The 12,800-nt window shown below is 39.2% G+C and overlaps 1 long non-coding RNA gene across 2 annotated transcripts in view; it reads left to right on the forward strand.

Annotated features, from left to right (window-relative positions):
• LOC135412067 (uncharacterized) overlaps nucleotides 1-12,800 on the forward strand; it is a 107,774-nt gene that overhangs the window by 48,859 nt on the left and 46,115 nt on the right. For both annotated transcript variants that reach the window (XR_010429483.1, XR_010429484.1), the window contains exon 6: nucleotides 6,440-6,573. This is a non-coding gene — a long non-coding RNA (uncharacterized LOC135412067). The remainder of the gene's footprint in view (nucleotides 1-6,439; nucleotides 6,574-12,800) is intronic.

Here is a 12,800-nt window from a genome sequence, read left to right on the forward strand (position 1 = left end):
GTTTGGCAGGTGTTCTCACTAAAAGCATGACCATTTGTGATAGTTTGGTACATTTGTAGAGATAAACTTTCATATTGGTTATAATTTGATTCCTTTGCCATAACCTCAAACTTTATTAAAAATATAAACAAGAGTTTAGGTTTTACCAAATGTTTTCCATCATGAAATGTGTACAAACAGTATTAAGTTAGTAAAATATTTTATTTCCCAAAATAATGTCTTGAATGGTAACTGTAAAATTAATTGCAAACATCTCATCTGTTGTAAATGCTACAATTATTTCATTCACTAAGATTTTTTTATAGCACCCCTGTTCCATTTCTGCTCTATTGCACTTTTATAAAGTTGATTTGGAAAATAAAGAAGAAAATTTACAGCAGAAAATATTAAGATAGCTAATTTAAGAAACAGAACAGCTTTTCATTGGCAGTCATGTGACTGGTATTCATGACTTACTGGTAATTATATCAGAGATAATACATTACAGTTAGAAAATTTTCTAATTGGCTTTAATAAAAAAGAATAGTCAAAGCAGATGAAAAGAACTGAAAAGTATGCTATTGGTATCACTAAAATGAGCAAGAGCCATTCAACTATCTGCTCAATTATCTTTAGCATCTCCAATCTTAAGAACTCAGATCACTTAAAAGTGCCCCAAGTTTGAGTACGTATTACTCATACCTTTTCAGTGTCTCACAGTCTGCCAGTTAGCAGTGCACAAAAAACTGGGAGGGTACATGGCCGGGACAGCTGACTCAAACTTGACAAAGGGATATTCCATACCAAAGAATGTCATACCCAGTACATTAACTGGGGAGTGGAGGAGTGTTTGCTGGGAGCTGCCAATTGCTCCTGGTGGATGGATTTAACATCGGTCAGTGGGAGGTGAATAATTGTATTGTGCATCACTTGTTTCTTCTGGGTTTTATTTCTCTCTCTCTCTTCTTTTCATCGCAGTTATTATTATTGTTAGTATTATAATGGTTACTTTTAAAGTTTATTTCCATTATTAAAAGATTCTTAATTTATGGGTTTTATCTTTTTTTCTGATTCTTCTCCCCATCCCACACGGTGGGTGTGGAGGGAGTGGCAGGGTGAGTGAATGAGCAGCTGTGTGTATTCAGCTACTGGCTGATGTTAAAACACGACAACAAGCAACAGTTGCCGTCACTTTTAATCTTGTGTTCAGTTCCTTGTGCTTGGAGCACCCACGTAGGCATTATGCGCATTAAGACTCTCAGCAGGCCAGAGGTTTGTGATGGATCTGCTTAGTTTTCTTCTTATAGTGATCTCCCCAAAGTGAATTTTTCTTAGAACAATGGCTAGGATCATTATCTTTAATGACAGAAATCTCCAATTGGTAAACAGAACAAAGCAGAAAGATTCCTCACCTGGCCCACAGTGTCCTTGCTTCTGGCTCTCTCTGCAAAATTGAGTGTGTACCACTTGCCCTTGTACAACTCATGTTCTCCCTGCCATTCCCGGATCCCTGCTGTGGCTCTTTGTTTCTGCACCCTGCCGCCTCTGCCACCTTCTCCCTCTCCAAGCAGGTTCTTTTCCCTCCAATTTCTCCCCGAGCTCCAGGAAAGCGCTTCTGAGAGGACTACGACAAGAATTTAAACAGATGAGACAGCTGTGGTCACACCTGGCCACACCACTCATTTCACTTAATTTAAATTCACCTTTCCAAACATCCAGGAGGAAGGCACCAGGCTATACAGCAGGCTTGGGAGAAGTGAGGTGGTTGAAACCCTCCCGCTGAAGCTGTGGGGATCTGTGAAAGAGAAGGAACAGGGAAAGAGGGCACAGAAGAAGTAAAACAGGCATGTTTAAGACTCCACAATAAAAGAGGTGGAATTCCCATATTCTGGTCCCTGTGGTAGTATGGTTTTTATTTCAATTCAGAGTGGATATGGCAGACAGTACACTGCTTGCTGCACTGTGTGCTCCTGGCTTGCAGACTGTCTTCCCCTGTGAGAAGTGACCATGTCAGGTGAAACTTTCCTCACTCCTGCCCCTGGAGCAGTCCTCCTGTGTTACAGCTGCAGCAAGGAGCTGGCAGTCTCTGGCTCCTGCAGAGAGGATGCCGGCAGCAGCAGGAGCAGACAGGCAGGTCACAGCAATGGAGGAAGGAAAACCTCCTATGGAGCAAAGAGGCTGTTGGGAAGGTTGCTGCACCTCTGAAAGACACAGTATTTTATTCAAAGGCATTCAGCTAGCTTTGAGTTAAGAGCCGCCAAAGTATGCCTTCTAGTCTTTTAAGCATTCTAAGGCATCTTACATTTCTGCCTAAAGACTTTCTTATCTATAAAAACACGTTCTGCACCATGTTCAAGAGAAGTGCCTGAAACCTTGTGGATAAGTTTCTTTCAGGCAGCTTTGTCTATTATGCTGGTAAATCAATTTAAGAGTCTTGATGTTGAAATCTTAGGCTCAACGCCTGTCTCTGCAGCATCTTCTGTTATTATTCCTCTATTAATTATAGTTTTTCTCTAATTCCTGGAGATGCTTCAACCAGCTTGACTATTAAAAATTTCTCAGGAGTATCCTATAAAACTGGTTGTATTTAATTTTTGGGACTTGCAGTTATGTTGACCTTTATCTATAGGAAGCAAAGGGACCAAGAAATGAGATGGTCTCACAGAAAAGCTGTGAGAGTGGGGAGATCCAGCTTTCAGGTACAACCTTGTACTTCATTAATTTTAGCTCTTCCAACCAACTGAATGGCAAAACCTTGGTTGCAAAATTCTTTTCCCTCTAACTAATTCTTCTCCCAAAAAGTGTTACTAGGGATTTGTTTCGGTTATGAATTCAGAGGAGAACAATTATATTTGGTTTTGCACTTCCTCACAGATTTTAATGATAAAGGAGTCCTCCAAACTCCCCAAGCCTGGCTTCCAAGCCTTTCTGCTGGTCACCTTGTCCTTCTCCCACTGTCACAGGTGAGACAGAATAAACAGTAACTAGTAGAGGAGCTGAGTACTGATCTTAACAACTGGAGAGATTAGAGCTTTCTGCCTACTTGTCATTTCACACTCCCTTGCTCCCTCACTCCACCACCACCCTCTCTAGCCCTTGACTTCCATCCTAGAATGGAAATTCCTGTTGGTCTAGGAAAGTTCGGCAGGAAGTCCTGTTGGTTCATGCTGTACTGCTGCTCCAAGTGACACTTCTGGACTATAACTAGTGAAGGTCCCTGAGCATCTCCTGGTTTTCATCTCTGTGCATCTCTCTGACCACCAGCACCTTTCCCCTCGTCAAGATGCTCACCACTTTCTTTCCTGGTCATCTTCTCTCCAAGACCACTTTTTTTTCTTTGGAAACCCTACTGTTTTGGCCTCCTTTTCTTTATGAATGCCCCAAACCAAGGGTTTTCCTAATCTAGTTTATATGCAGAAGCATGATCTTTATCCTAACTGTTGATCCTGTCATGTTTCTCTTTGGTAATGAGAGGGTTCGGGACATTTCACTCCTATTTAGTCCAAGTGCTGGGAAAATTTAGAATCAATCTGCATTGTCTGCAGCTAGAAAGCAGTAGTCCTCATCTTGAAACCTCAAAAGTACAATTTTGGACTTTGCCAAAACACACACACACATACACCCAATTATTTGGCATCTATTACCCTTCACTTTTTAAAATATTTTTCACCTGTGACACCCACATATATTTACCCTTTTTCAGTGAAAGGGTTCTCCAGCACGAATCAGGTCTATGCAGTTAGTCCTGCCATTTCACAAGACAGTGAAAGGGCTCCTGCCCCCTAACCTGGACCATCTACTACACTTCTCCTAGACTCCCATTTCTTTGAAATACATTTTAAAGAATTATGCTTGCTGCATTTCATTTCCTCTCTTCTTCCCATTTAATTTGCTAGTTCAAAATAGATTGCTATAAAATTATACTACTTGTATGTTTTGTAATGATCTCTTTTCAGGTAATGAAAAGTAGGGGTAAGCTCTATCAAGTGAGTCATAAGATAATGCCAGGCAATTCTCTGCCTGAACACAATTGTTCAATCCAAGTGCAGATACAGATCAAACTACTACACAAATTTCTTTCCCAAATAGCTGTGAAAAGAGACATTTAGATTTCATTTCTGACCCTCCCAGGTTCTTACCTCTATTAGAAAAAGACTGTTAATCAGATGCCTCTTCAGTAGAACTGGAGGGGTGCTTAAGCGATTAATTAGGTCTTTTAGGGGAAGGGATATACTTTAGAGGCTCACAATTTTTAAAAAGAGTCATTTAAGATTTGCAATAAATGTAAGCATTATTTAGGGTGGTGATAATGCTCCAGAATTTCATCTGAATGCACTCACCAATTTATTGAGTGCTGAATGTCTAGACTATAACCTGGTAAACAGGTAATTACATGCTTAACTGCATGGGCACAAAAAACTTAAAAATGAGTTAAAGGCATTTTTTTTGTTACATAAAGCACCTGTAAGAATGGGTAGTTCTTCCATTTTCTTTTAAGTTCTTGGGTAATATTACTTCACCTTTGCTTGCTCTCTTCAGTTTGAGATTTCAAGATCAGTTGCAAACCGTGTTGTTTGAATCACATCACAACAGAAGACAGTGAGAGTTGTTACCTAGAGAAGCTGCATAGCCTGAAACAACCCTTGTAGTATACCTAACCACAAAAAAATGGAATGCAAATTTGCATGCATTTTCATAAATTTGAATAAATATATGGATAAACTATTATAAACACAGATTTTAGTTTAAATTGCACTGCAACAAAACTACAGTTTATCATTATTCTTTTTTTTATTTCAAGTTTTCTTCATTAATCATAGCCTAGAATAGTTTTAAAATAGTAAGAAATAACTCTTAAAAGAAAAAAGGAAGGAATGTTTCTCCATAGTATGCACTCATATCTCACGGTGTGTTCTTCGTATATTCTTATCTGAGTTTTCTTTTGTGAATAACCACATGATTGTGGCTACAGTGTAAAATTTCCACCTGACAGTCGAATGCAGATATGGAATTTGCCCCCAGTATTCCTGTTCCGTGGTGCAACAGAACTGAAGTATAGATAGGATTAGGGAATATTTTTTGCAGCTTCATGGCTCTAGATTTTGGGTTCATCCAGCCCTAGTAAACACAGATAGATAGTTTGGGGGATAGTATGGTAATTGCCATCTTTGAACATTTGAACCTCAAGAAAAAACTCTAGCTGGTTGATCAAAATATGGATCAAGGCTCTTATTTAAAAACAAACAGTAATTAGCTGGTGTAGACTTTCTAAGCAGACCAGCCCGACAGGCTCAAATATTCCTACAATGCCCCTTTCTTATCCCACAATATTAATTTTATTTTTTTTTTAAGAAAAGTATATCTAGGCAGTTTCACTTTTTTTAAGAAATACCCTTGCACCTGAATCTCACTGTTTGTTAGTTTCTCAGGCATCAGAAACATTGGAACTGGAGGGTTTCTGTTTGCTCCATATCTGTCACATGGGTTCTTCTCACTTTACACACCTTTTTTCTGTGCAGAACTTGTGGTCCTTCCTTTGACCAAACCCCACACCTTTTGAAAATCTAAGAGTGTAGCACAGAGTTGGTTTATGCCATAAGAAAGTGATGGTCTCCACTTGGGAATTTTTGCAGAAAAATAGCAGAAAAATCCCTATGTAGACATAATAAACTGTTCCATTTATTAAGTGATTAATCCAGTGATGAGACTGAACACAACTTGCACAACTGTCCTCATATTCAGCTTTGAAAAAAAGATTCTGCAGAGCAGTGACAGCAGAACCATTGTAGGTTGCTTCAGCTGAGTAATGCACAGACTCTCACTTCATAGCAATAGGCTTCCATGCATCTACGCTTACACTGAAACTTCAGGAGATTGGAACAATCTTCATTGAATCCAATGGAACTTTTTTCATTGATTTTGTTTTAACTGTTACATTAAAACCGTATTTGGGCCACAGCAGCACTTAATAAATTTTCAGATCCTGTAAAATGTATTGACTTCATTTATATTATCAAGCAGGGAGTCCTGGAGTCTGAAGAAGCTTCTATCTGTGTTAAATACCAGCAAGACTGTCCTTGGGGTTGGCCTAAGACCAAGGCAAAGCTAATTTCTGTGTAGAAGCTTAAGGTGATCCCTTAGGACACCTTCTAAGAGGATCTTTCTGCAGTGTAGATGAGTCCACAATGGTATAGAGAAGAGTTTCAGGCGACAGACTTTTGCTGTAGCTGTCATAATGGAGAAAAATACAGGAAATCCAGCTCCATCAATTCCAGTACTTTATACACCTTTGTGTAGTTTTACTGAGAATGTGATGTTCCTAATTAATTAAGGTGGGTTTTTTTAGAGATGGTTCTTCTACATCCTGAAAATATTCACATAGCATATAATAAAATTATTAGTATAGATTTTCAGATGGAGAGCATATTCCATAATGTTTTGGTTGTAATTGCCTTAACAGGCTCATAAAGACGAAAACCAGTATCTGCCAAAGGGAAATATTTGAGGTCCAGCATCCCAACCATTAATTCCAGGAAACACGACCCACCGAACAACCCAAAGTACTTTCAGGAAGAACACGTGGAACTGCTCCAGGTTTGTACACATCAGGGCACAGTGGGGACTTCAGCCTGGTGTTGTGAGAGTATCCATACTTCAACAGTTGGAATTAAAGAAAGTAGTAAGGAAACAGTTTCTGTAATAGCCTGATAAACACACACCAGGTTTAGAATATTAATTAAAGCCAAATAACATAAACTCTGCTGCCTCTCAATTATCAATAGGTTTTTATACATACTTTGTTACTACCTTGAAGAAAATGGGACTATTAAACCAATACTGTGTCTATTCTCCAATGACTTGAAAAGATACCAACATTTGAGTCATATTTTTGTTTATTGTGAGTCCACTTAAACTTTTCTCATTGTGAAAAGACTGTAACATGGGTGGGCATCAGAATACTCCTAAAGGGCATTGGTGTTTGTGAGAATCAGGTCCTTAATGTTGAAATTTCATGTAAGTATGAAAGCTGCAAATAGACAAAAGAGTCAGTCACATGACATACATGACACATATAATAAAACATTTTCTAGGGCAATTTCCATTCTGATGTCTTCTTTCACAGATTGCATTATTAAAAACGGAAATGGAAAATACATACTTAGAATTAGATTTTTCACAGATGAAGATACAAAGTTAATTGTGCCTTGTGATGTCTGCAGAGGTAGAAAGACACTATGACTTTCACCATCTGCATACCAAGGGATGCAAGGACTCCTACTTAGTTCAGGAAGTGGGGGGGGACAAACAAATCACAGTATCATCTGGGACCCTATTGTAAGCACCGGTACTCGCCACCTTAAAGCTAGAGGAAAAATCTGCATTCCCTTCCGTACATAAGGGAGTAAAACATTACAGCTTAATACACAGCTCCACTGAAAAATAGGTGCAAAGCCTTGTGTTCAGATGGTGTGGAGATAGACTGTAGCACAGAATCTTCTGCCATAAAATTTCATGCCTAATCCTTTGCCATGACCAGCAGCAACAGACAAAGAGGCATCATCCACCAAAGACTGTGCAAAAATTTTTCCACCCGCTTTTTAAAAGCACAAAGGCCCTGAGAACTGTTGAGACAAACTTTTAATTTTGGTTTTGATCTTTTTGTTGTGAGAAACTAACTCCATATATAGGTTTAAATTTAAATAGAATAAAATTATAATTTATTAATTTCTGTACTTGTTGTCAGCTCATTTTTCATCCCACATTTAAATATGTGATCTTCCCTGACTGCCATATCATACCAATAGAGAACTTCAGGATATATTGTAATTTCAGCATGGTTTTTTTAATTACTGAATTTAAATATTACTTTTTCTGGCCCTTCTAGAAATGCTTACACAACCACATGTATATGAACATGTGCACTTGCTCTTAGTCATGTCTGTGACTTAAAAACATCCAAGACAGAACATTTGAAGCTGGTTTTCCTAGTTTCCTCTCCTATCCTTTCAACTATTACATATTTGTTATGTCTGGATTACTTCTCTGAAAGCTCTTCCCATGTATCATATTTTGATGGTTCCTCCCCTTGGAGCACTGGTTCACAAATGTCAAGTCTGTGATGTGTTCATCCAGAGAGATCCTAAACAGTCAAAGTTTGGGGTGGATGTAAGAATATGTTCATCATCCTCTCTGCAACCACAGTTAGGCACTTAGAGTGAATGCAGCCAGAAAGAAGACAATATTTCCCCCTCTAACAACTCAATCAAAAAACCTGGCATACCTCCAGAAAACAGAATGGGAAGGGTCCAAGGTGTCTGAATCAGTCTCCTGGCTTATAGAAAGTTCTGCCATAAATACTATTTATTACTTCATCACTTCAGAAAAAAAACGTACCACAACATGTTATAAACTACTTAGAAGCTGCTTCATGAGCTTTTAAGCCACCCCGTCACAGGGGCAGCAACCTCTGAGAAGGAGGCCATAAGACAGATAGGAGAAGAAATCTTGTCAGCTGTCTGACTTTAATACAGTGATGTTTTAGAGTCAAAACCCTAACACATAATTTTCTTTGCAAACAAGCATTCAATATACAGTCAGCTCTCCATTATCCCTGGAAGATTATCCAGTTTGCTGATAAAAGGTGCCACAACTGCAGACATCCATACTGGCTCTATTCAGGCTAGCCCAGGTCTGGCAGAGCTTATTAGCTTAAGCTCTACATAAATACTTCTGTACAGCTTCCAGAGCCAGCACTCGGGTGCCTCCACATCATGTTGCTGGAACCAGCCTGCTGGGGAGTGCAATGTGGATACGTCCAAGTGGGTCCATGGGAAGCCAGCTCATGTCCAGCAAGGCTTCAGAGTTTGGCAGCCTTATGTGAACACTGGCTCACATAGGGGTTAAAAAGACAGATAGTTTTCTGTAACTAACCCTTTTCTTGCTTGTTCCCATTAATTCATTAGCATAGATATTGTGAGTTCAGCCTTAGGCCACAAGAAAGCTCCCAGAAGACTTTAGCCTTAGCCAGGGAATGCACTGAGCATCATCTAATTAACCCCAACCAAAAGCAGGTCCTGGGGACTGTGGCGAGAAGGGAGAGCCAGGGCCATGTTGCCAAGTAACCGTGGGAAGAGTCCTGGAGCTGGTTCAGCACCTTGCTCCCCTGCATTCCTGTATTTCAAGCAGAGCCACAGAACTCTCTCTTTAGGAAATTATAAACACGACCAAATTCAGTGTTTGTGGTGTCTTTATCGAGCATTTAAGCAGACCCTGATTTCTTGCATTTGCAGGCACATATGCATTGGAACATATTGAAGTTACTAAATTTTAAAAAAGCTTCAGTGTAATTCAGAATGGGAAATATTACAGAAATACAACCCTCCGCTATTTTCAATCCTTGTGCCCTTTCATGTTTTACTCTGTTTGCTGAGATACCCCCAAAGCATGTTAATTATTGCACAGATGTGGGATTTTTTTCCACCAAATTATATTGACATTATCAGCTCAATTTATTTATTCATCCAAATGGCTGTCAGCTGCAGAGAGATTTGTGTTTTTATTATTCACCTATGCCAGATTCAGACTGGTGACTAAGGAGTGAAAGGTCCCACATTATATTACTGATCTCTTGAGCCAGCCGGTCCTTCAGACCATGCACTTTCTAATGCATATTTTGTACCACACAGTCACCTCACTTTTCAAGGTGACACAGTCACAATTTTTTTAAAAAAAGGCAAATAAAAAGAAGGTGATGTTCTTAACTGCAAGTAACCCTTTTGTCTAAGTTTCATTTCTGGGGTGATATCTCTCCCTTGTTTCTAAAATGCAGCCAAACATCCCAGTTAAATGAAAATGAAGAGGAACATATGCAAGCTTCCCTCAATTTTTAGGTATATATACGTATACATATAGGTATAGGTATATACACACATACACGCACTTTTGCAATGCAAATATTAGTATTTTCAGGAAAATTTTTGTTAAATGATTTATGTTAACTGCATAGGAAAAAATGATTCCACCAAAACTGAGAAAATAAAAACAAAGTTATTTCTTCCTGAGTGGTCCCACTAAAACAAAATGCTTTGGTCTATTGAGCAGGAATGTTTCATTTGAATCACAGTGATGTCAAGTTGCATCTGCTCACCACCTCATGGGAATCCCACTGGCACTGTGATGCAGATGCTACCTAACTCCATGATTTCTCATGAACTTCCTGGGCTGGTTGTGGTGCTCTGTATCTTCTCCTATGGGCAAGTCATGCAGGAAACTCTGAGTCACATGGCTTGCAACTCTGATGGTAAATATACTATAGCAAATTAGCCCTTCCTGTAACGCAGGGTAAAATATGATGAGCAAAGTACAATACCCATAAAGCTTTTCTTTGGAACTTGATGAGTTATTATGCATCAAATATTTCAACTTGATTCAATGCACTGAAATAAAGTATTTCAACCTGGGACTGCAGAAATAATTAATTTCAATTAAAATCCTAATTTTTAAAGTATTGCATTATGTATGAATTGATTGTTTCAACTTTCTGATTCAAATAAATTTAGATATTTTGACTGCAGAGAAGAAAAATGGGGCTGAAATTCCTGGGGTATTTTTAGCTATATCAGATAGTCTAATTCCTACTCAGGTATAACTCAGATCGTATTAAACAAATTTTCACTTCACATACATTGATTCTGATTTTTATCCTACCATAAGACATTTCCTCCACTCATATTTCCTCACACTCCCTATGTAGCAAGCAACAGAACTGAGGGCAGGACAGAAGATGAGGGCATACGAACCTCTTCTCACACACAGCTTGATATCCAGAGGGAAACTCGGCAGGACATAAAGCTTACATGCACAGAGTCAACAAATCTGCATTCCCTTATGCACAGTAACCAAAAGAACCTTATGGTCAACTTTGGCTCATAGGAATTCAGAGATATATCCCATACTGCCAGAAGGATAGACCAGCAAATTTAACACCAAAGGCTGCAAAGCCAAGCTGCCCAGCCAACACGAGTGTACTATCTCCACATGCACTGGTGAGTTTGCAACACGAAATAGATTTGTGCAAGAAAGGGGAGGCTGGTTTTTTTGGGGGGGACATTATGATTTCAAATCAAAATGATGGCAACAACTTTGCAAACATGTGATGAAGGGTAATAGTTAAATAGAAGTATAATTTTGATTAGAAGTAAGGAATTTGAGGAGGTCTAATAGTAGTTTGGGAGACTGAAAATGACACAGAGAAGAATTTGGGATAGAGAGCACTGACGTACTCAGTGTTAACTTTTTCAGGATTTCCCTGATGCCACAGAGAGCACATGGCCTTGGGCAACAAATATCTGTTGTTTCCCAGCCTCACTCTTTTTGCATTTTCCAAATCCCCACTAAGCAGTGCAATTGCACAAGTACTTCATGGTCAAGGAGAGATCAGGAAAGAAATGTAATTATTCTTATGAAGACTCCTCTTCATAAACATTTTTCAGCTGTTGAGGTGGATAATATGGCCCTAATTACTTAAATAAGTCACCAGTGTATAATTTAAAATTGAGACCTAGATTCAACTGACTGTTTTGACTGTTTACAGTGGAAGTAAATGTGGCTAAGAACAGCACACACTTTCCAGTTTGCCTACGGCAGTAAAAACCCCTCAAGCCAGCCCTGTCAGGAGTGGTGCTGACATGCATTAATGGTGCAGTTACCAGTAGGTAATTTAATGCGATTAACAGATCTCATCACTAGTCCTTAAGGGAGTGCACCACATTGCAAAATTTTAATATGCAGCTCGTAATTGGTGCAAGACCCATTCAGCCAGCAGCACCAGCTATTCTGATTTAATCTTACGCAGTTTATACTGCCCCATGATTTTGTAACGACTGCAAGCTGAGACCTGACTGACCTCCTGCCCTAACAAGTGCAACACTCACAGCAAAGTTACTGGTCTCACTAACCAAGCCGTATGGCCAAAAGCTATGGAGGGGAAAGATAAATGTACTCCCTCTGTTGGTGGAAAAGGAAAAATAATACTAAAAACTTCCTAATTCACAAAGGCTATTTTGCCTGTATTTTTTTTTTTTCCCAGCAAAACTTCATATAAAGTGGTTTTGAGGATATACAGAAATGACAAAAGAACCCGTAAAAAGGAAAAGCAATTGTTATAATATGCTTAATAAAGAAATTATTTCAAGTACTGCCAAATTTTGGAAGTTGTTTTTGCCTTTCCTTCTGTGAGAGTCTTGCTGTGAGGGCTAATACACTCTGAAGGGCTCTGCTATGTCAGAAGAAAGACAAAAGACAAAAGGAAAATCCAGCCTTATGAAAGCTGCATCATTAAAATATGACTAGATAGTGATATCCCTAAGCAAATGCAAACTGCTCATTTTGGGCAGGAAAGGCCTGCAGTCTGGTCATGCTGATACCAAGGGATTTGGTTAAATAAGACAACAAATTGCTGAGGATGACCAGATTGTTGCAACCCTCCCATACCTGAGCTACACTACAGCCATGAAGAAACAGGTTATTGCTGTTTTTTTGGAGAAGCATTAGCATTTCTGGGGTCGCAGCTGCTTCTGTAGGACAACAGCAAGTTAAGTCCTTGTGCTGCCCAACTCACTGGTAGCAATAGGAACAGGAAAATGATCTCCAGCTCAATCTCCCATGTCCCTTCCCCTGAAGCACATATTTTCCTTCCATTCTTATCTCCTGGTGTAAATCTTACTGCTTGTACCCACATTATAATAGTTGGTTCTGCATGCTTCATCTGCTCTGGGGGTGCAGTAGATGGAGGTAGGTAGTTGCACTGTAATTTGACCTGC

This window comes from Pseudopipra pipra, chromosome 3 (genome assembly GCF_036250125.1).
Source record: "Pseudopipra pipra isolate bDixPip1 chromosome 3, bDixPip1.hap1, whole genome shotgun sequence".
Taxonomy (NCBI): Eukaryota; Metazoa; Chordata; class Aves; order Passeriformes; family Pipridae; genus Pseudopipra; species Pseudopipra pipra.